This window comes from Ambystoma mexicanum, chromosome 5p (genome assembly GCF_040938575.1).
Source record: "Ambystoma mexicanum isolate Mex_15411 chromosome 5p, UKY_AmexF1_1, whole genome shotgun sequence".
Classification (NCBI taxonomy): domain Eukaryota; kingdom Metazoa; phylum Chordata; class Amphibia; order Caudata; family Ambystomatidae; genus Ambystoma; species Ambystoma mexicanum.
In genome coordinates this window covers 1,019,381,599-1,019,403,091 of record NC_090930.1, presented here as the reverse complement: position 1 = coordinate 1,019,403,091, position 21,493 = coordinate 1,019,381,599, and the positions used below count along the sequence as shown (strand labels likewise).

The following is a 21,493-nucleotide window of genomic DNA, read 5'->3' as shown; positions in this document are numbered from 1 at the left end:
CTTTACATGCTTTACGCAGCATGAATGCACATACAAGTCCACAACATGATCATCATCAACAGGATCAGTATAACACATGCAGAGAACACACCACACATACACACACCCGTTAGGCTTCTGAGAGAATGAAGTAATATGTGGTTATAGCAATGAGATGTGAGCAGTCTCATTGGTCGTTCCACAAATACCTGAAAACGTGCCTCTTCAACCAGAGAGTTTGCCCACATCAGCTCTCTCCTACTACCACTAGCCTTGGCATTCATTGGGCTATGCTTTTGCCCATTCTGTTTCCTGTGCTGGAACTAGCACCTTGTCTCACCTGGGCTTAGAGCGCTTTACAAATGTAAACAATAAATACATTATTTTGGTTGATGTATGTATACACAATCCCATACCAAAATCAAACAACACACACAACATGTACAGATCTTATGTGCAATGGTGTAATTTAGTAATTTTCACATACAACACCTTCACTTAAAGGCCCACTGCATGAATAATATCAACAGGTCAGAATAAGAATAACCCATAACAAATAACATGAATAATTGAAGAATGTATATAATATGCACAGAAAATGCACAAGGATACCAAAAAACCACAAAAAAACCCTCAAATTACATTATAAATACACAAGGAAACACAAAATGGTAAAAAAGAGGAAACGATCGAAAGGAACCAAGTTAAGAAAAGAATGTTGGAAATTCCAACATTAAGGTACAACCACTCTGACCAAATGAAGTATTTATCGATCATAAAAAAACTCCTCTACACAGCAAATTAAATCACAACTCATACCGCACCAGTACTTCACAAGACTCGTTCCTACTATGGATGTAGATCAAATTTTGTATTTAAAGTGAGTGTGTATAAGAACTGGTTCGTTGTGAGTTAAGGGTTAAATGAAGTTGTGTTGGAGTGATTTGTATTAGTGACATCCACACCGAAAGGAGGACGTCTTGGGAGGACAGCTCAGTGGCAACGTGCTTGCCTTGGAAGCAAGACGACACGGAGCAACACAGGTTTGATCCCTAGGTCAGCGCTTAGAAACCTCTGGGTATTTAGCGCGTTATAAATATTCTATCGCCTCATACGCCTTTCAGCTCCGCTTTTCATGGGAAGAAGGGAGATGATCGGGCAGCCCATTGCCACCTGTGATTTGAAAATGCCCAGACCTTAGAATTGAGAAAGAGAATGTTCCCTGTTGGGTAATTGCTGTTCCCTGCACACTGTCTTATGGCCCAAACAAGCCAAATAGTTACTAGATTGTAGCTAATGAGGGACCAGGATTGCTACTTATTAGTTGAATATAGTCAATGCGTGTGAAATGCAAATATTTTAACGATTTTGAGAAGTTCAGATTCCAAATAAATATTTTACAAATAACCATTCAGTTGTAAATAAATATATGCCTTTATTGTACATATGGCCCAATGTGTTTCGAGTAAACTCTTCATCAGGTGCTTCTAATCACAAGATTTCTACAAAAAATTCAAACAGAGATAAGACAAGTAACAATGTTTTGTAACATGTTCTAAAAAAGTGTAAGTAATATATTTCCTGGATCCTGAACATTTCTTAGAATTCTCAAGTTTGTAACATCCAAACAAACCACACATGGACATGTGAGGTATTTTATGTTAAGGTACAGAGCGGCCTGATTCCTGGATAAGTAGCGAATTCAACTATGTGTAACAACTTTTATTTTGTTGATCTTCCTTAAAGAGGTTCTAAAACAACTCATTTTATAATGGTAATATATGTAAGCCAAGATGCACCACCACATCTATGAGATAAATAGGGGATATTCGAACATGAAGTAATGAACACTTTGCTCCAATGTATGCGGTGTGTTTTCATAAAGGAAACTCCAAACAATCTGCTTTCATTTGCGTTGTACGTGGGATGTGCATAGAAATATTAGAGATATAAAAGCTGCTCCTGTCCCTAACTAAACTTAATAAAACTAAACTAAAATTAATAAAAGCGTTCCTCTAGAGGCATTGTAATGCCCCAGTTGTGAGATGAGCTGAGTCACAAGTCAGTTCCAGTTTAAGTTGCTACTTACTTTCAAAGCATTTGATGCTCTATCAATCCTGCTGGAGACTGCCGGGTGTATTCGAGCTGAATGGTAGGCAATTATTCAAAATGACTGCATATTTCTAGCGGTGTTAGCTCATGACATCATCACACTGAGATGCGTGTGACGTCTTTTGTAAACACTTGTTTTTTTTTTAAAAAATGTATTTTTATTTTGATCTTTATTAGTACGAGTTGCATGAACGTAACTCTTGTCTAAAACAATTGTGAATGTATGTTTCTGTATTGCCAATCACATGACAATGATATACCGAGTGGTTTGGGATGTATAGGTCAAAGAAAGAATCAATGCTAGAGCTATGCTCTGTACAAATCAAAGCTACAAAATTGGTCCCGCCAGCTAGTGAGGATTACTGTGTATGATGTCAAGCGGCAGAAGGACCAGTGATGGTCAACTAGTGGGGCTAATCAATACTACCAGAATGTAAATAATGTAAAAAATGTGGACCCAGTATCGAACCCGTTACATGGAATTGTAAATGGCAAGAATGGCAATGTGGAAGGAAAATCTCTGTCGAAATGACAAAGTAAAGCAGTGGTAAGAGAGAAACTCTTGAGATTATTGTGGCCAGTGGATAAGAGTGACCCTCAGGTCAATAAAGGCCCCTAGTTTAAACAACTGGTGTTGGTAGATGTCTGCAGGTTAGTAATGATTCACTCAAAGTTCAAAAGTTGATTTTCCTTGTGTCGGAGTAAGGGAGGTCTGCAATTATCTAAACTGGTTTGGAATAAAATACCAGTTAGTCCTTTTTTTTTGATTCCTTGATGGATCATAATATGATTAATAAAACGAGTGGATTTAGATTTTCTCCCTATCCTCAAATTCAGGAAGATTAGCGGAAGAGAGATTCAGAAGTAGATCTCCTAGTATAGCAATCTGTTTCTATCGGGTTAGCATTCTAAAAATTTCAGGGCACTACGAATTCTAAAAAAATACAGTCATACCTGATGTGAAGAGAAACGTTTTTGTAAGCATAATACTCTGTAAAACGATTATTTGCTTACTTAGCACCTGCAAAATGTATTCTAAAATTGAATTAGCTATCTCAACTGAGTGCACATTCCAGTGAAATACAGACTTCGATGCCAATCTGTTATCTGGCAATACATTTAGTAGAATTACAGCTATGACAACTTCAATATGTACATGGCAGACTCAAAAAGAGTTCACACTCTGTAGCTTGTTTCCAAACAATGGGCCTCATTACGACCCTGGCGGAATTCGCGGTGCAAAATGCACCGCGGAGCATGGCGGAAAGCCGCCGATAGCGCCATGGGGGTTGGCGGATTTACCACCCCATGCCGACCTTGGCGGAGCGGTAAATCCCCAATCCCCATTTTACCCTTCCCCATTCCCATTCTTGCCCCATAGGGTATAATGGGAGTGGGGAAGGAGTTAATTACGCCGCCGTAAAGTACGGCGGCGTAATTAACAACGAGGTCCCTTAGCGCCATGGTTTTCTCCGCCCGGTAAAACCAGGCGGAGAAAACCTCCATGGCGCTAAGGGAACTCGTAGTAGGGCGGACGGGTCCGCCGCGATTACTGCTGGCGGTATCCCACTCCGCCAGGGTCGTAATGAGGCCCAATGTGTTTGTGTCAAACGAGTGCTTCAACAGGTGAGATGGTACCTTAAGGATCTAAAGAAAGGGACCCAGATAGTATTCTTCATTAATCCATAGAGGTGTCATGGCATCCAATTTATGGATCCAGTAGAGTTCACATTGTGAAAGTCTTTTAAACAAATCCCCTCTTCATGGTAGAAGGGTGTAATACTGCTAGTATGTTGATTTTGTTTAAAGTGTCTAAATACCGGTAATTTGTTATTGGCAGTTATAATGCTGGACTTGTGCTCTGTCCATCTCTCTTTGGCCCTTCTAGTTGTTTTGCCTACATAGTGCTTCTGGCAAGGACATCGCAGTTCATAAATAACGTTTGTGCTATCAGAGGTAGCATAGTCCTTAAGGGGGATTTTTTTGCCAGTGTCTAATGGTGTCTAATGTAATCACCTTTTACGATAGCAGTGCAATGCTGACAGTTCAGGCAGGCAAAATTGCTGCATTTAGGCTTGCTTCATGTCATTTGCCCAGTTTTCTTGGGTCGTTCTGCTCTAATCAAGGTATCTCGGACGTTTCTACCTCTTTTGTAAGCAAGCATGGGGGGTTCTGAGAAAAGTCAGTTAAGATTGGAGTCTTCCTTGATGAGGTTCCAATTTTTGTGAATAGTCTGTTTGATTTGGTAACTCTGGCTTGAATATTTTAAAGAGTGTATGAGTTTGCAGTTTTCTTTTCTTTTATTTCCATGTAGACGTACTTCATGTTTAAGTGGTTCTGTTCTGATGATGGCTTTATTGAGAATATCTTCCAGAAATCCTCTGTTAGTGAATCTTAACTTTATAGTATCACATTCTCTTTGTAGGTTAACAGAGTCTGAGGTAACCCTCTTCAGTCTTAATAACTGGCTGTATGGGAGGTTTTCTTTGAGATGTTTAGGATGACAACTTTGAAAGTGTAAAGTACTATTGATGTCTGTTGGTTTCCTGTAGATGTTTGTTTCAATTCCAGTCCTAGTCAGGGTCACATTTACATACAGTAAGTGAATGGTTGGCCTACCTATCTCTATCGTGAAGGTAATCCTTTCATTAGAGTTGTTTAGTTGAAAAATTCCATTAGTTCTTCCTCTTTGCCTTGCCAGACTCCAAACACGTCATCAATATTATCGTTGGAACATTTGATTTTGTTGTTCCATGGTTGTTTGTCCAAGACGTGTGTATGCTCAAAAAAGTACATAAAAAATTAACATATGATGGTGCCAAGGATGACCCCATCGAAGTGCTAGCTATCTGCAGATAGTATTTCCCATTGAATCTAAAGTAGTTATTGTACAAGATTATATTAATTAATTAATTTGCGAAAACATTTGTACCAAAGTTATATCTTGTTTTAGGAGAAACCACTCCATCGCTTTGATCCCCTCACTGTGGGTTATAGATGTGTAAAGGCTATTTACATCCATTGTAAATAGTAGCAAGTTGGAATCATTAGTGTCTAATTCTCCTACTAGTTGCAAAAAATGTGAGGGGTCCTTCAAGTAGGTGGGAGTTGCCTGTACAAATGGTTGCAATGCTGTATGTAGATAAATCGCCAATGGATGAAAGATGCTTTCTGTCCTAGCTACGATAGGTCTAAAAGGTGTATTTGCTATGTTTTTATGTATTTTTGGCAATGCATTAAATACTGGTGTGATAGGGAATGGTTTTATGAGAAATTCACAGTTTTTTGGGAAATCCTATCCATATGGTATTGTTACTCACCACGTTGGACGGTGGTCTGTGACTGCCCAAGATGCGTGGTGGATGCTGAGAAGTATGGAACCGCCTCAAACACTGCCTCCAGGTCCCCTGATCTCAAAGAGTCAGGCTTCCTCTTAATGAGGGGCTCTTTTCTGTGATGTACCACTCTGCTGTTTAGGTGTATACAGTCAGAGCTGTCTATCAAATAAAAGAGCAGGGAATGCACACACCGCCAACCCAATGCTGCAAGGAAATAGGAAAAATGATTAGACAAATGAAATCAAGTTTAACTACAAGTCTAACTGGAACGACCGGTACCTGACTTAAGAGGAAGGTAATTCTGTACTTGAACCCCAATCTTGTACCTACAGAAAGGAGACACCCAAGTAAGAGTTGACCAATGCTAGGTTTTATTTATGAGAGTAGTACAGGATGAAACTAACCTGAAATGGTAATGTAGTGCAGAGTAATGAAGGTAAGGAAAAACAATGACAGGACAAAATAACAAACTGGGGAGTTAGTATGGGTAAATACACCCGGTCGGCACGAGAGTCGCACTAGGTCCGGGTTGGTGCATGTACTGGAGAGCGTTCAAATGCACTTTGTAGCTCATAGAGGCAAGTTCAAATATGAATGGTATAGTTCCAGAATGAGGCACAACACAGGAATTCTAAGATTGGTGGAGATAAGTAGTAAGATACGGACTCATCGTGTTGATCTTCTCTTCAGTAGGTGTTGCCAAAACTGGAGGTGTTGGGCTGGCAGTGCTTGAGAATCAGGGAGGTCTTGATCATACAGAGCGGGAAATGAGAAGCTCTGCCTGCATACAATGGAGAGCTGCAGCGCGATGGAATTCCGATTTGCATAGCGGAAGGAAGGTCAGAGCTCCGCCCGCTTATGAGAGACTGTAGCGGGGAAGGAAACCTGATCCGACGTGCGGAAGAAACCACACGGGATCGAGGAGCTGAAGTAACCAGTATCAGGAGGGGAATCCGAGTAAGCAGTCCAAAGCAAGAAAAGGGTCCGGAAACCAGGTAATCCAACAAGAGCAGTTCGGAGGGTAATCCGAAGAAACAGGAGAAAATGAACACGCCGCGGACTGAACTTCAATTAGCAGCAATGTGTAATCCGACAGCCGCAGGTTTTAAACCGCAGGGGGGTGTGGTTTCACAGCACGGAGAGCATGTCTGGAGGCTGTCAGCTGACTTGTCCGTATATGTGACTTTCCCAGTCTCCATGGCAGGTGTCCAGTCATTTGGTCGACAGACAAATGGTCGACGCAATTTGGTCGAAAGACAAATGGTCGAATTTTTTTTATTTATATATTTATTTTTCAGGTTTTCGTTTAGGAAAAAAAAGGGGGTTGGCGGGGGGACACCTCCCCCCCCCAAAAAAATGTGAAAATACAAAAAAAAAAATAATTCGACAATTTGTCTTTCGACCAAATTGCGTTGACCATTTGTCCTGTCGACCATTTATTTTCGACCAAATTACCTGTAACCTCCATGGCAACCAATAACAATGCCTTAGTGGATTCCAGCTTCTTACAGCGTTCCGTAAGAAACAGGCACTCAACGGAGAACAGAAAGCTTTCGATTGCCGAAGCATGACAGGTATGCTTTATCAACAGTTTCCTGAATAATGTCTTTAATCTCAGCCACTAGGTCATTATCTAATATCAGATATGTCCTGGGGTCTGCTAGGAGTGAAAAGCAACCCTTGTTGTAAAGAGTGGTGTCCATCAGTACTAGAGCCCCACCTTTGTCAGCTTGTTTCAAAGTTATTGTTGTATCATCTGCTAATTCTTTGATTAGTTTCAATTGATGTTTCCTGATATTATTTGCGCGTGTAACATCATATTTAAGGCATTTTAAGTCCTTTGTAGTTTTAAGTTTAAACAAGTTGATCAAAGGATGATTAGTCTGAGGGGGACAAGTACTTCTATTTTTCATTTCCAAGAATTCTGGTAAGTCAACTTCACCTGTTGTGTCAAGAAGGGTATCAAAAAAGACTTTAGCTCCATTTTTCTAATCAATTTGAAGAGGGTGACCTCTTCTTCAAACAAGGTGTTGTTGTTTGTTGGAATAAAGGAAATTCCCAAGTTGAGTGAGTCCAATTGTGCTTTGGACAATTGTTTTGATGAAATATTCAAGACTAGGGATTGCCTTATTTGTTTTTCTGTCGCGGTTTTCTTTTTCCCCCTTCTGGTCTTCCTTCACCTAAAAAAGGTTTTCAGAGATGTATAAGGTTGTACTATCACAATCTCATCTACCGGAGGGACTACTGGTATATTAGATAGTGCAGTGTTGCTGGTCTCAGCTTCGCCGCTGGTTATGTCACTGATTTCAGAGTTATTTTTTGTGGGCAATTGTCTCCCTGGTCTGTTTGGAGGTGGTCTACAGTTGTTATAAATTTCTTGCCACATATAAACGATGTCAAGGGCGTAAACCAAGGTGTCTCTCTGGAATGTCCATGTCTTTCTTTAGTCAATGTCTATTTTACACAAGTCTGCTTTTAGATTGTCTCCTCCAGAATGGTCTTGAGTTCTGCCCCAGTCTTTAATTTTGACAACTGTTGTGAGACTTCTTCAATTTCTTGGTTGATAGTTGACAATGATTCAGCAAGTTCTTCGAAAGTTGAGTAAAATTAAATCCAATGAGTATTTGTTTAAAATCTGCTCCTAGCATTTAACAAACCCCTGATTATCCTTACACAGGGTAGGTCTCAACTACACTCTTAGTCTTCTGGGTATTCTTTTGGATTTGTAGTATTGGGATAGAGTTGTCACATGTCATTTCTGCGAAATTTCACCCTGTATTAGTCTCTTCAGTTTTTGTATTAATCTGTCTGGGTTCTCATCTCCGGCTGTCTCTCTGTCAGTATCATTGATCAACCCCAAGATCCTTATTGCTTCCTCTTCGCTAAATGCCAACGTGGTGGCATATTTGTCAGTTAATTAATTTATTTTTTAAACTGACATGTCGTGGGGTGGGTGCCAATGTGTAGCTATATGCCAAACCATTTAAGGGTAACATACAAACCAGACTTAATTGACACAATGCACACCTAATTAGGTTGCTTCCAAAAGATTTTCGAAAAACTGATTTTAGGTGAAATCAATATAATTTAAACCAGAGACGTAATACATTTCTAGGTGCATGGGAGAAAACCACAACCTTGGCATCTAGGCTGTATATATAACAAAGAATGAGAATGTTCCCTGTTGGGGAAATCCAGTCCCCTGCACACTGTCTTATGGACCAAACAAGCCAAATAGTTAATAGATAGTAGGCAATTGTTGCTAATGAGGGACCAAGATTACTACTTATTAGTTGAATATAATCAATGCGTGTGAAATGCACATTTTTAAACAAGTCTGAGAAGTTCAGACTCCAAACAAATATTTTACGAATAACCATTCAGTTGTAAATAAATGTATGCCTTTATTGTACATATGGCCCAACACGATCGAAAGGAAACAAGTTAAGAAAATAATTAAGATTACTACGTATAAATATGTGAACTCCACACATGTTGAAATTTCCAACGTTAAGGGACAACCACTCTGACCAAATGAAGTATTTCTCGTTTATAAGAAACAAACTCCTCTACACAGCAAATTAAATCTTAACTCAGACTACACCAGTACTTCACAAGACTCATTCTAGCTATGGATGTAAATCAAATTGTGTACTTAAAGTGAGTGTGTATACGAACTGGTTCATTGTGAGATAAGGGTTAAATGAAGCTGTGTTGGAGTTGTTTGAATTAGTGAAATCCACACCTATGGGAAGATATCTCGGGCGGATAGCTCAGCGACAATGTGCTTGCCTTGGAAGCAAGATGGCACGGAGCAACACAGGTTTGATCCCCGCGTCTGCACTAAGCGCGTTATAAATATCATATCATACGCCTTTCAGCTCCTCTCTTCGTGGGAAGAACGGAGATGATCGGGCAGCCCATTGCCACCTGTGATTTGAAAATGGCCAGACCTTAGAATTGTACAACTAATATTTTAAAGTCAATAGAAGCAACACCACAACCTATTTAAGTGCAATAAACACTGCTTGTTACTCAATGCGCAATGTGCTTAAAAGGTTAGAAATGTCATGCTGACTGAGACACCCTCAGATCCTTGTCCAAACTGGCCAGGATCCTGGTATTTTACACATAAATATAAAAACAGAAAGCGCGATGATGAATAAATCTCACCAAAGAATTGGAATAAACCTTAAAAAAAAGAGGAAAAAGTGCAACGCCCTTAGCACCCCACAACAAAGAGCAATAGGAGCAGAAAAAAAGGTGCCATTTCCACTCATTGAGTACCATCACCAACTAAGGAGCAGAACGTCCGAAGGCAGCCCCTCCGATTCCTAAGTTCTCGAGCTGAGTCAGCAAAATGGCATGGTCCACAGCGTCAAATCGCTGCTGACAGATATAATAAAATTGGCGTGAAAACACTGCTGGCATCTGTAGTGAGATGCAAGTCGCCAAAAGCAACTACCGAAATAGATTGAGTATCTCCAGAGGCATGGAACCCCCACCTGAAGAGGGTGGGAGCACTGGTGAACTCTAGAAAGTTCCACAGCCAAGCGTAACTGTAAACTCCATTAACTTAACAAAGGCTGGAAGCAGAGATATAGGCTGACAGTTGGTAAGGCTAGAAGGATCCAAAGTGGAGTTCTTCAGCAGTGGGAGCCATTAACACATTGCGTAAAATAAGGAGCCTAAAGGGCATCCAAGGAGGTAGAGGGATTTAGGGGGAACCCATCTTAAGATGACTAAATAGCAGAACTGTTACTTGTTTTATACTTTTCAAAACAAAGTGCAATTTTGTGGAACAGGGACCATGTTTGTTCGTGAGGGCTTTCTTAGACATTCCAAGTCAAAGATTCTACATTTGAATGTCTTTGTAATATTAGTACAAGTTGTCATTGCTCCTGTTACATATAGTGTGTAGGGCTGCAAAATGGTTCCTCGCCCCCTGAAAGATGGCTCCCAGACTCTGGCATAGAACGCAGACACTCTACTTGCTCCCATATGATGTATGCCTAACATGGAGCTATAGGAAATTAAATAAGCCTGTAGTGTAACAATTGTATTGCATTCATGAAAATCTCAAAGCACATAATTTTAAGTAACATAATATGAATACGCTTGGAGCTGGCCCTTAGTGTGTTTTCTATACCAATCGCTCAACTTTATTTAGCTAATATTTCAGAGACTGTAAGGTTGTGTGAATGCTATACTTATAAATGAGAGACCCAAAGGGCACAAATATTTAATTAATGTCTCACTTAGTGAAATCTAGACAATGGAAGTCTGAGACATGCGCTGATTGGTGCATAGGCCTGACCAAGCCAATGGTTATTGGAAAGGATTTCAGAAATGAACATGAATGCTCTATTCACACAGCAAGCAGTTATTCTGATCTTGGCCAATCAGGAAAAGCATCAGTGGGGGGGTTAATCTCGTGAGACGGGAAGGTAGTGGAAGGTTGGCTGATAGGTAGCAGGCAAAACGACACTTTGCGTAGTGGCCAATATCCAAAAGTAGTTCTCACCTACTCTATATTATATTTTACCATCTAAACAGGTCATTATTTTTTGGGTTCACTTTAGAAAGCACTCTCTCCTTCAGACAACAGATCAACAAAAAGGCCCAAACCACCTGACACCAGCATCGTAGGATGTACCCGTTGTTTGTGTACGACTGTTTAGCACCGCGGAGCAGGCTCGCGAGTGCTAAGGACGATATTAACCCCTGAGGCAGTTTGACTCTCCCAGTAACGGCACCGTCGCCCTCTTCGCTCGGGCCCTTAACTTGGGCAGTGGGCCATAAACGGAAGGGTCAGCCCGCCGCCTCAGTTAATATCACCTCAGTGTATGGCTAGATCAGAAAGGCATTGGTTTACTACTGGTATTGCCAAAACGGAGGAGCCTGTACAATAGCAATCTATAAAATAACAATTACATTTGACTAACAATCCAGACAAACCAAGATGTATAAAAAAGTCAAAGGAATAATGCCCATAGAAACCAGGGAATGTGATCGGCTAACAGCAACAGGGATTCTTAAATTCTACGTCTCTGTAGCCTGGCTGTCCACCTATATAGTGGCTAACTGAATAACATACTATTATAGACTCAGAGCTGCGGCCAAAGGTGTAAGCCACTGTCACCTTCTTGATAGCTCCAGCAGTGTAATCAACTAGTAATACGTATACATACTAATGTTATGCTATCTTAATATACTGTTATGCTTCACCAAATCGCCAGCCTAGTAGTTTCGGGGCATGTGATAATGTCGCTGTGAAAAAGTCGCCAGGTAGGTGACTTTTTTTCCCTGACCCCTAAAGTTCTTTCCCAAATATTCTAGGAGGGGTATAATTATATATTACTACCTCCAATCCTAGAATATTTGGGGCAAGTGTTTGATTGTATGAGGGTGCATTTCGCCACCTGGCAGCCATTTTCACTGCGACATTATCACGGGATAAGGTGCAGTGGCATACTGTGCCTCACCAGTGGTATATCCAGACCTTTGTCTGCGGAAGAAAGAAAATGAGCGGGGGGGGGGGGGAGATAAGAGGATGTGAAAGAGGAAAATAAATGCTGCAAACACAGGAAGGGAGGGATAGCATGGGGCCACTTCAGGCTGTTAGAGAAAGAATTTTAAAGGTCGGGAAAGGGGGATATTTGTTCATCCATTAAGACACTGAGCAAGAAGGAAAGCTATCGAATAACCTTTCCCCTCAATCTTTGCATCTGCACCCCTCAGGGGTAGCTGTTGTGGCAGGTGCAGACTCGGGCTGAGAGCGGCAGGCCTGTTGCTACAGATCACCTGACCTCAGAAAACCTTTCCTCCATTTCATAAATCACCTCGCTGGTTATTAAGGGCACGCAGCCTTCCTCTTGAAATCTGGACAAAGTACTTCAAATGGCACCCTCCATTTGTCTGCTGCTGACCTCTTCTCCGCAGTGAACGCTGCGCCCTACTGGTGACGTAGACAGGAAATGCACAGGCTTTAGGAAACTAGCATGTGCAGAAGTGCAGCATGCATAGGTCAGGCTGAGCTTTCTTGGCTGAGGAGGACAATTTGACAAGCACTGATAAAATCAATAGATCGATCTTGTTTTCAGTGAAAAGCCGTCTGTGTTGAGCATGAAGAATAGCGTTGCTATGCGGCAACAGACTGCAACTGACAGAAACTACAGGCACTTACTTGTTGGCAGTCTCGGCATGGAAAGCGAGGACGGACTGGGCTTGCAGTCCTATCTCTCCTTTGCCGCCCTAGGCATGCCTGGCTAAAGCACAGTGGTAGAAAGTGTGAGCATCTACAATAGAAGCCACGTTTTACACAATAACTATTAGTGGAGCCCAGATGAAAGGGTCTGGCTCGCAAAATAACAACAGAACAAAGAAGTGGCATGGGAGGGCAGGCAGTTGGTTGCAAGTTGGGACATTTTAGGACAGCACAAAGGAATGTGCTCTGGTACTACAGAGTAATGCTCTCTTGCAGCTCACAAGAGGTCGCGTGTATAGATTTACCTCCTCCCCCCTGCCCCCACTGCAGCCCATTAGAAGGATCGCTAAACGCAAATACTAGAAGCAATGTGAATGCAATAAAATGCGGAGGGAATGCTTTTGGCCATCTGCTGATGGAGAAACTCAAGCAGAATGCTATTAACCCCTTAAGTGCCAGGCTACTAGGCAAGTCCATGCAAAAAGGACGAGCATACTCGTCCTTGGAACTGATTGTGACTATTAACTTACTGCTGATTAAAAAGGTTGATTTGCACAACAGGTGTTTATGAACGCTGTTGAAATCAACATCGAATACATGGGCAACATGCCCACAGGACATGTGAATATAGACTGCAGAATTTCTTTTTTCGTTTTTATTTCTTTGTAACTGTGGCATGAAGGACCTGAATGAATAAGGCAGGAGCGTGTTGTTCAAGGAATGGACCCACGGGGTCAACACCATTTAAGATGTTGCAAACACTGAATTAAAGATATTTTACAGGAGACAAATAATTACCACCACAAACACGTTGTAAGGGTTTATAGTGATGGCCTCGACAGCCAAACCATCGACAACCATACCATGGACAAAAAAGCATCGACAAAAAAAACATCTAATGCATTTTTTTTTAATGGGGGGTTCCCCTTCAACCGCCCTTTTTGAACCTTTAAAACACATTTTTGCTAAACTAAACCCTTTACCGTTGAAAAAAATGCATTAGATGTTTTTTTGCCGATGCTTTTTTTTCAAGGGTATGGTTGTCAATGGTTTGGCTGTCGAGGCAATGACTGGATACCGTTATTAGTACTCCAAGAGATAGGACATACTAGATAAGGTGATTGCAATATTTAGCTTTATGGCAATGAAGTTACAGGTGGATTAGCCCACATCACACGCTGGGGAGCGGACCGGTGCCCGCAGTGGCAGCTTGCGCGCTTTAATAGGAATGGCAGCTCGCAGCCGGGAAACTGAACATTTCCACCCGGAGAGCCAAGTTGTTGGTGGCCCATGCGGCAAAAGGTAGAAAAGGGTGAGTATTTGGATCTCTGGCCTTTGCATGATCAACTTTGCCACCATGCTGCCTGACATGTAAGTGGGTGAGCATCTCTGGGTGGCAGTGGGTATCCATAGGGTTACAAGCATATCCCAATTATCTGTTGCCTTGACCCTTTTGAGATACACTTTACTAAAAAATAAGGTTGCAGTTCAGTTGTGCCAGAGCGCTGTTATCAGCACAGCTAATGACCCATTTTCCTGCATGGATCCTGGGGTTTGCCCAATCGCTCTAGCTGGTGGCACTGTCATTAAAACAGCCACGTGCTCAGGCAGAGTACTCCAGGGGAGATTAACACGCCCCCCCCTCGCCCTGTACAGGTCAGTGGCATATGCCTGTTTTCCACAGTTGCCATTCAGCGGGGAACATGGGTCACATGTGGAGGAAGGCTGCTGAAGTGATGTCAAATTGCTGTTACTGTTCATTATTACAAGTTGTTTGTATGCTGCTTATATGACAATGCAAGTCACACGAACCCAGCATTGAGCAAGAGCAGAAGAGGTGAGCCCGGATTCCACTGGTCATATTCATGATATAATATATAATTCCTTATTTATACCCAGAGGTTTAGAAGCGCAGAACCGGGGATCGAACCTGTGTTTCTCGGCTTCGTCTTGCTTCCACGACGAGCGCGTTGCCCGAGACATAAGAGTTTGTCATTGTTGCACTCCTGTACAATACAGACAAAGGAATCCAAACTTCCCTCAAAATGTTTAAACCTTTGAAAATATTCCTGAAATGGTTGCATTGGGGTATGCAACGACTCTCAGAGGGGCTAGCGATACCCTAGGTCCTGCTGAAAGTCCAAAACCTCTGAAACACTCATCACAATGGCCCTCATTACGACCCTGGCGGTAAGGGGTTTGCGCCAGCGTTAGCTGCGCCGACCCCTTACCGCCAACTACGAGTTCCCATAGCGCCATGGTCATTTTTCCGCCCGCTTTTTGCGGGCGTAAAAATCCATGGCGCTATGGGACCTTGGTGTTAATTACGCCACCGTAATTTACGGTGGCGTAATTAACTCCTTCCCCACTCCCATTATACCCTATGGGGCCGAAATGGGAATGGGGAAGGGTAAATGGGTCAATGGGGACTTACCGCCCCGCCGACCTCGGAATGGGGCGGTAAGTCCACCATCCGCCATGGCGTAAACGGACTTTACGCCATGGCCGGAAAGTCCGTCGATGGCGGAAAAAATCCGCCAGGGTCGTAATGAGGGCCAATGTGAGCACAGCCGGTCTGCTCTGTCATACATGTTGTAGGGCTGATTGGTGAATCTGGTCATCCCACTTTTTCTACATGTGGAGCACTCTGGAAAGTGCGGCATTACGTGTCGTAAAGTGAACAACACGCCATCACCAGTGGCCATTGCATACCGGCCACCGTACTTCAATCATCTATGGCCCACTGTCAAGCCCAACTCACCTAACAAAGCACAAGATGTGCCATGTTGCAATCACCTTTGCAGAATGACACAGCAATGTTCAGCAAACACACATGTGTGAAAGGTAGTGGCATTTTCAAGCACAATCATGGCTGCAACTGTTTGCCATAGAGTTGCCAGTACATATCTGCCATGCCCACCGAGGCATTTGTGGTTGAATGGGCACCAGGCAACCTGTCACTGGAAAAATGCAATGAATGGATTTATTTCGTCACTCACATGGGCTGAGTGTTATGTCAAATAACATTGGGTGCATTTGGTGCAGACATGCATGCTCGTCTACAATGATGTTGGGTTTGGGCGTGGCATCTGGACATCCCTACCCTGGCATTGTTCACCCTACCAGAACTGGCCAGGGCATTATAAAGCTGCGGATGTGTGCCACGGGGAACTGCCGCCAAGACGAGGCAAAAAGGGGAACCGTCAGGAGATCACCCTACACCAGAAATCAGAATGACCGCGCCACACCCGACCGCCATTTGCGTGGTACCAGCCTACCATCACTGTCGTCTGTGGTTCACTGCGACCCAGGGAAATCTGGACATATCACTGAAACTGTGAGCAGTTGCATGTAACATGTGCATAAGCGCGCTCGTGCGCTCTGATCACGCTGCATGCTGGTGAAGCTGGGTCCGCAACTTGCGTAAGTCCGGATAGAGGAATGGGCCTGACATTTGAAATGCACCACTGCGATGCATGCATCAGATTGGATGCATTTCTCCAAAAGCATCCATTAAAAAAAGATGGCTCTGTTTTTAGTTTAAGGGTACAAGGAGAGTGGAGCCTTCAAAGTAAGTACCATTGGAAGCTAAGCAGAGGTGATCTGGACATAGTGATGTTTCCAGAGACATATGCCTGTACTGCTGCACGCATGCAGCACCGCCACATGGATGTTGACATGTTACAATGTATATGCCCAAGGCAATATACAAGGCATGCCATTGCATTGATCATGCTACAGGAGAGCAATTGTTCGCAGTACAAAGTCACAATAAGCACACAGGAAATCACATTTTTTCCGAAGATTTTTAGACATGGGATCAAACCAAACAGATCTAAATGGCAAACGATCGGAACAGACATATCAAATAAACAGAACGTTGCAAATCAAAGATGGAGGTTGATTACAGATCCTGGGAGGCAGGTCCACAAAAGTCTCCACCTGTGACCGAACCACCAAACAAGCACATACGATGGAAGGGACACGCACGAAGGCTGTTGTAGAGGGAGTAGATGGGGTATTTTTTGTTTGTAGAACTTGTTCTAAAGCTCTTACTTAATGGATTATTCGAAACATGCATGACCACTCGGGGCATAAACGTGGAGGTTTGCAATCATGTGCACAATTTTTGCCTGAGCAGCAGCACAGGTGAGTGTTTCCTATTGTGGCAAAGAGATCTGTTGGCTGGTGGCATAATCCCACACGTGTGCTGTCAATTGCACCAAGGAAACTTGAAAAACGTGCTCCAGTATAGACTCGGCGGACATTGTTGTACCTGACATGCAATTTCTGTGGCATGTTGCTGTGTGCATGCATGGGCCCAGCAGGCACACCTTTACCAGCTGAATTGTGTAATAGGGCACTGGAGAGGACACTGTTTTGCTATAATATATAACTTCAGTATCTTGGAATGTAGGGTTATTACGGGTTTCGTTATGTGCTGGAATAGCTTGTGAGGGCCATGGATCCCGCTCGCCAGCCATCCTGCCCATGGTACGTGTTCGGAAATTGGGGGTCCTAAGTCTCATCAAGAGACTGCTGTAAAATGTGAGTCTTCTCTTGCACAATTTTTCTCCCATCACCCTCTCCCTATACATAGCCCCCTGAGCAAAGTTACTAATTATTTACACGATTGAAATGACCCAATGGGCCTGATTCATGGAATTTATAGCATGGTGCAAATTGACTTTGCACTGCTAGCAAACACCCTCATTCACAGCGCGGTGCAAAGTGTATTGCTTATGCACATGTTACATGCCACTGCTCACAGTTTCAGTGATATGCACTTTGCACTGCAAAAATACACTTTGCACCGCTCAGTGAATCAGGGTGTTTGTACCACTCTGTAAATCAGGGTGTCTGTTGGCAGTGCAAAGTGTCTTTGCATCGTGCAAACAATTCCACGAATCGGGCCCAAATATGTTTTTTAGGAAGCACATCTTTTGAGTTTTTGTTTTACATGTTTTGAATAAAATGAATGAATTAACTAAAGAAACACATGATACTAATTCTACACATAATGACAGTGGGTGCTTGTGCAACCAATTTGGCAAAGTTTGCTCATTTGCTTCATCTAAAGTTTTAGGTTGCGTCTTGGATTGGAGCAGCTCCAAGTGAGAAGAACTCAAAGCAAATCGCGTGCCTCCGTTTGGAGAATCAGCGGCAATCAATCAGAGGGCGTGCAATCAGTTGGGCGTGCAATCAGAGGGCGTGACTTGCTATCCTCTGACCTTCCCTTTGCTCCTTTTCATTCCTCCAGCAGACTAAGGGCTGGATATCCATGTATACAAAGTCTATTGACAAAACATAACATACCTTCCCGAGCGGTTGTTCCTACCATTTGGATAATGGATGCGTTGGCACTCCAGTTTGCAAATCGAAGTCAGGTAATTTACAGGTCATGAGCCTTCGTTTCTCTGTCTTGTGGGTGATGGGTGCATCTTGCACTTGATCACATGCATAGGTGCATGTCTATCTGTTTGCAAATTGTGCTATTGTCCCGCGCGCAGGCTAGAGAGCAAAGTAAATACTCTGTGATGGCTGCTCCTAATTCTTTTGCAGGAGATGTGCAAAGGATTGGGAATGGGAGTCTAAGCAGCCATTTAGGAATGCCCCTCTAAAATCTGTGCACTGCAATCAATCTGCACCATGTTTAGCGGTCTGTAGCAGGTGTGTAGCTACTTCCAAGGTAGCACCTCTCTAAAGAAATGTGCTGATCACACTTGGGGGCAACTGCAAGAACGGCCAGTCCCTCTCCGTGTGCCCCTTGGAAAGTGTGGACGACCCACTAAGGGGAGGGGATGGGAGAGAGCACGAGAATGGTCGGGTGTAAAACCGGCGATACCGGAGGACTGATAACCAGAGGCAACAAGCATACAGTGGGAGGGTGCAGCTGAATGCAACATCTGTTCTTGCTCATTCAGAAAGTTGGAAGTGTGCGAAAAACAATTTGCGTAATGCCAGACTTGCATCTATTTATTCAGTTATGTTTGCATTTGTGGCCGCGCATGGCACTGTCGGGTATCGAGGCGCTAGATACATTGGGGCAGGAGACACGACAAGTACAAAGGGGAAGGAGAAGTAGGGTGTCAGGTAAGAGACAGCGCAATCAGACACAATGAAAGAGTTGGTGTGTCCGTTTGGGAGAAGTTGCAGGAGCAATGTGTCTTTAGAACAAGGTGCATCAGGCGAAGAGGCAGGTTTTCAAGTTTTTCCTCAAGCTTCAGTAGGAAGGTTATTTTCTTAGTGCAATCGGGAGATTGTTCAAGAGCTTTGCGGCAATGACAGAGAAGCTCGAGCCTCCCGCGGTCTTTCAATTGGAGCTGAGTACTCTGAGGTAGTGGCATCAGAATGTTTTTCCATTAACCAAGATCACATCTTGTGGAGGCGCAGGTGCAACGCATGTCTGCTTGCTTTATATTGCATATATATATTAAGTGCCAGATGATTAAAGTATTTTTTTTAGATGTGCCCTATGTATGTGCATCCTGGAAGTGCACATTCAATGTCCCTCTTTTCTCCTTTTGTGCATTTGTGCAAATAAGTGCATCTGAGAGAATTTGAAGGCATTGCAGCACATTTTAAGATGCATCCATATCCAAAAATGGGGTACAGTTTAAGATGCACTGAAAACAATGCCACCCCCTGCGCTTGATTGCAACAGGCACAGAGGGATATGCATCGAATGACAAGGCCATTCACAACGCCCTCATCCATTTTTTTTAAAAGTGGATCAGCAGCGGTACGAACCACTGAAGTCCCCCTAGCATATCTATCCCTCAAAAAGGAATAGAAGTTTTTTTCTATCACATTTCACTGTGAAATGTGCTCAAAGCTGCCTATTGGGTTGGGTGCCGGTATTTTATTAGTGTCGGGTGTGTACTCTTGACAATAACGACAAACTGGCCTGCCGCCTCCTTCAAAAGCAATCTCGATTCTACATCCAAACCAAGAAAAGAGTCTTTATTGAAGCCTGCATCTCCGTGACATCAAACAACACAGCTGAACTTTTCAAAGTCTGTAAGGGACTGGCCGATCCTGCAGCAGCCTCCTCTTCTGCCACACCCACCCAGGACCTTTGCTCGGCCCTGGCTGCACACTTCACCGCAAAAACCCAAGACATCCTTTCCTCTCGCACTTCCACACCACTTAATACACCAACACCTCTGGAGCCTCCCTTGGCCCCTCCACCGCTTTTCCTCTCTTATCTCACTTTCATCACTCCTGATGAGGTCACCAGACATTTCTGGTCTATGAAGGCCTCATGCAAACAGGTGGACCCCTACCCCTCCAAAACCATTAAGGACAACATCAACTCTTTCGCTCCAGCCTTGGCTGATCTCTGCAATCTCTCTTTTGCCACTGGAGTTTTCCCTACTTCCCTTAAGCACTCCATTTTGCACCCTCTGCTTAAGAAACCCTCTGCCGACCCATCCATTCCGGCAAACTACCGCCCTATCTCTCTCACCCCTTTCTTAGGCAAACTCCTGGAGAAGCTGGCTATCTCTCAGCTCACGCTCCACACTGAATCTGCTGGTTGCCTCCACGACCATCAGTCTGGTTTTAGAGCATCCAGAGGCACGGAAACTGCTCTTCTGAACACCTGCTCTCAAACCTTGACACTAACACTGCGTCTGTCCTAATTCTTCTTGACCTCTTCTCTGCCTTTGACATGGTAGACCACAACACCCTGATCACACGTCTCTGTGACACCATGGGAATCACTGGACAAGCTCTGGCATGGTTAACCTACTTCCTTTTCGACCGCCCAATCTTCCTCCATTACAGGGTGAGTGAGTGTGAAAAAATGTAAAACGGTTCCAACTGTCACAACAGAAAAGTCTGACTAGATCACATGCCCAACTATTTAAAAACATGTTTACCCTTCTACCTTTATGAGGTTGAGATGTATGGGCCCAAAGAAAACAAGGGCTGTCCATAGGTCTCCATGTCATTTTAAATCACTTTTTAAATAAAAGGTTTCCTTTCAACCCATATCAGTTTCACAGTGCAGGTATTCCTGTTCTATGGTCCGCCTGGTGCTGGGGCAGGCCTTGTCTACCTATAAGTCACATGGAGCAAGTGGGCGACTGCCCGAATATCCCCCTCTACAGGCCCTGTAGGACCATAGGTCACTGCCCTGGAGGCGAGGTACCATTCTTTGCATCAGTCACTATTTGGGGATCATTGCAAATGATGACTTTAAGAACTAGGCTTTTTTCATAAAAGCGTCATTCTGTGCTGATCAAGAGTGCATATGGGAAGCTCAGTGTACAGGTTTGAGCTGTGTGCAATTCCTATGAATTGCTTGTAAGCTCACATATGCAGAGCAACAATACACTCTCAATACTGAATGTACATGGACAAGGGTTCCAAACTCTGGGCAGCCTGCAAGCTTGTGGCTGCTGATATCATGAAGAATAACAAAACCGGACATATTTTTTAACAGGCCACGTGATCTACATCTTAGGTTGTGACCCTTACATGATGCTTCAGAGGCCTCCATCTTTTTGATCCCGCTTAAGGTACTGGACACACTCTAACACAATCAAAATAATATAACACCCCTTGATACAATATATTGTAACCCAATCTATACAGCCATCAACAATGAATTGCCTAATTAGTGATGGACTGGCAGACAGTTGGATGTGTCATACAGGATTGATGGCTGGCTGGCTGGATGGACTGATGGATGATGCATGGATGATGGATGGATGGTCACATGAGTGGTTGGGTGGATGGATGGATGGATATAAAGATGGAGGGGTGGAAGGACATATATATGGATCAGTGGACCGGCAGATGGAAAGGTGGGTGGACAACAGATGGATGGATGCATGGAAAGACGACTTGA

General features: G+C 43.3%; 1 protein-coding gene across 1 annotated transcript in view; it reads left to right on the top strand.

Moving 5' to 3' along the window:
- LOC138480617 (collagen alpha-1(XXI) chain-like) overlaps positions 1-21,493 on the top strand; it is a 703,399-nt gene that overhangs the window by 195,763 nt on the left and 486,143 nt on the right. The window lies entirely within an intron of this gene.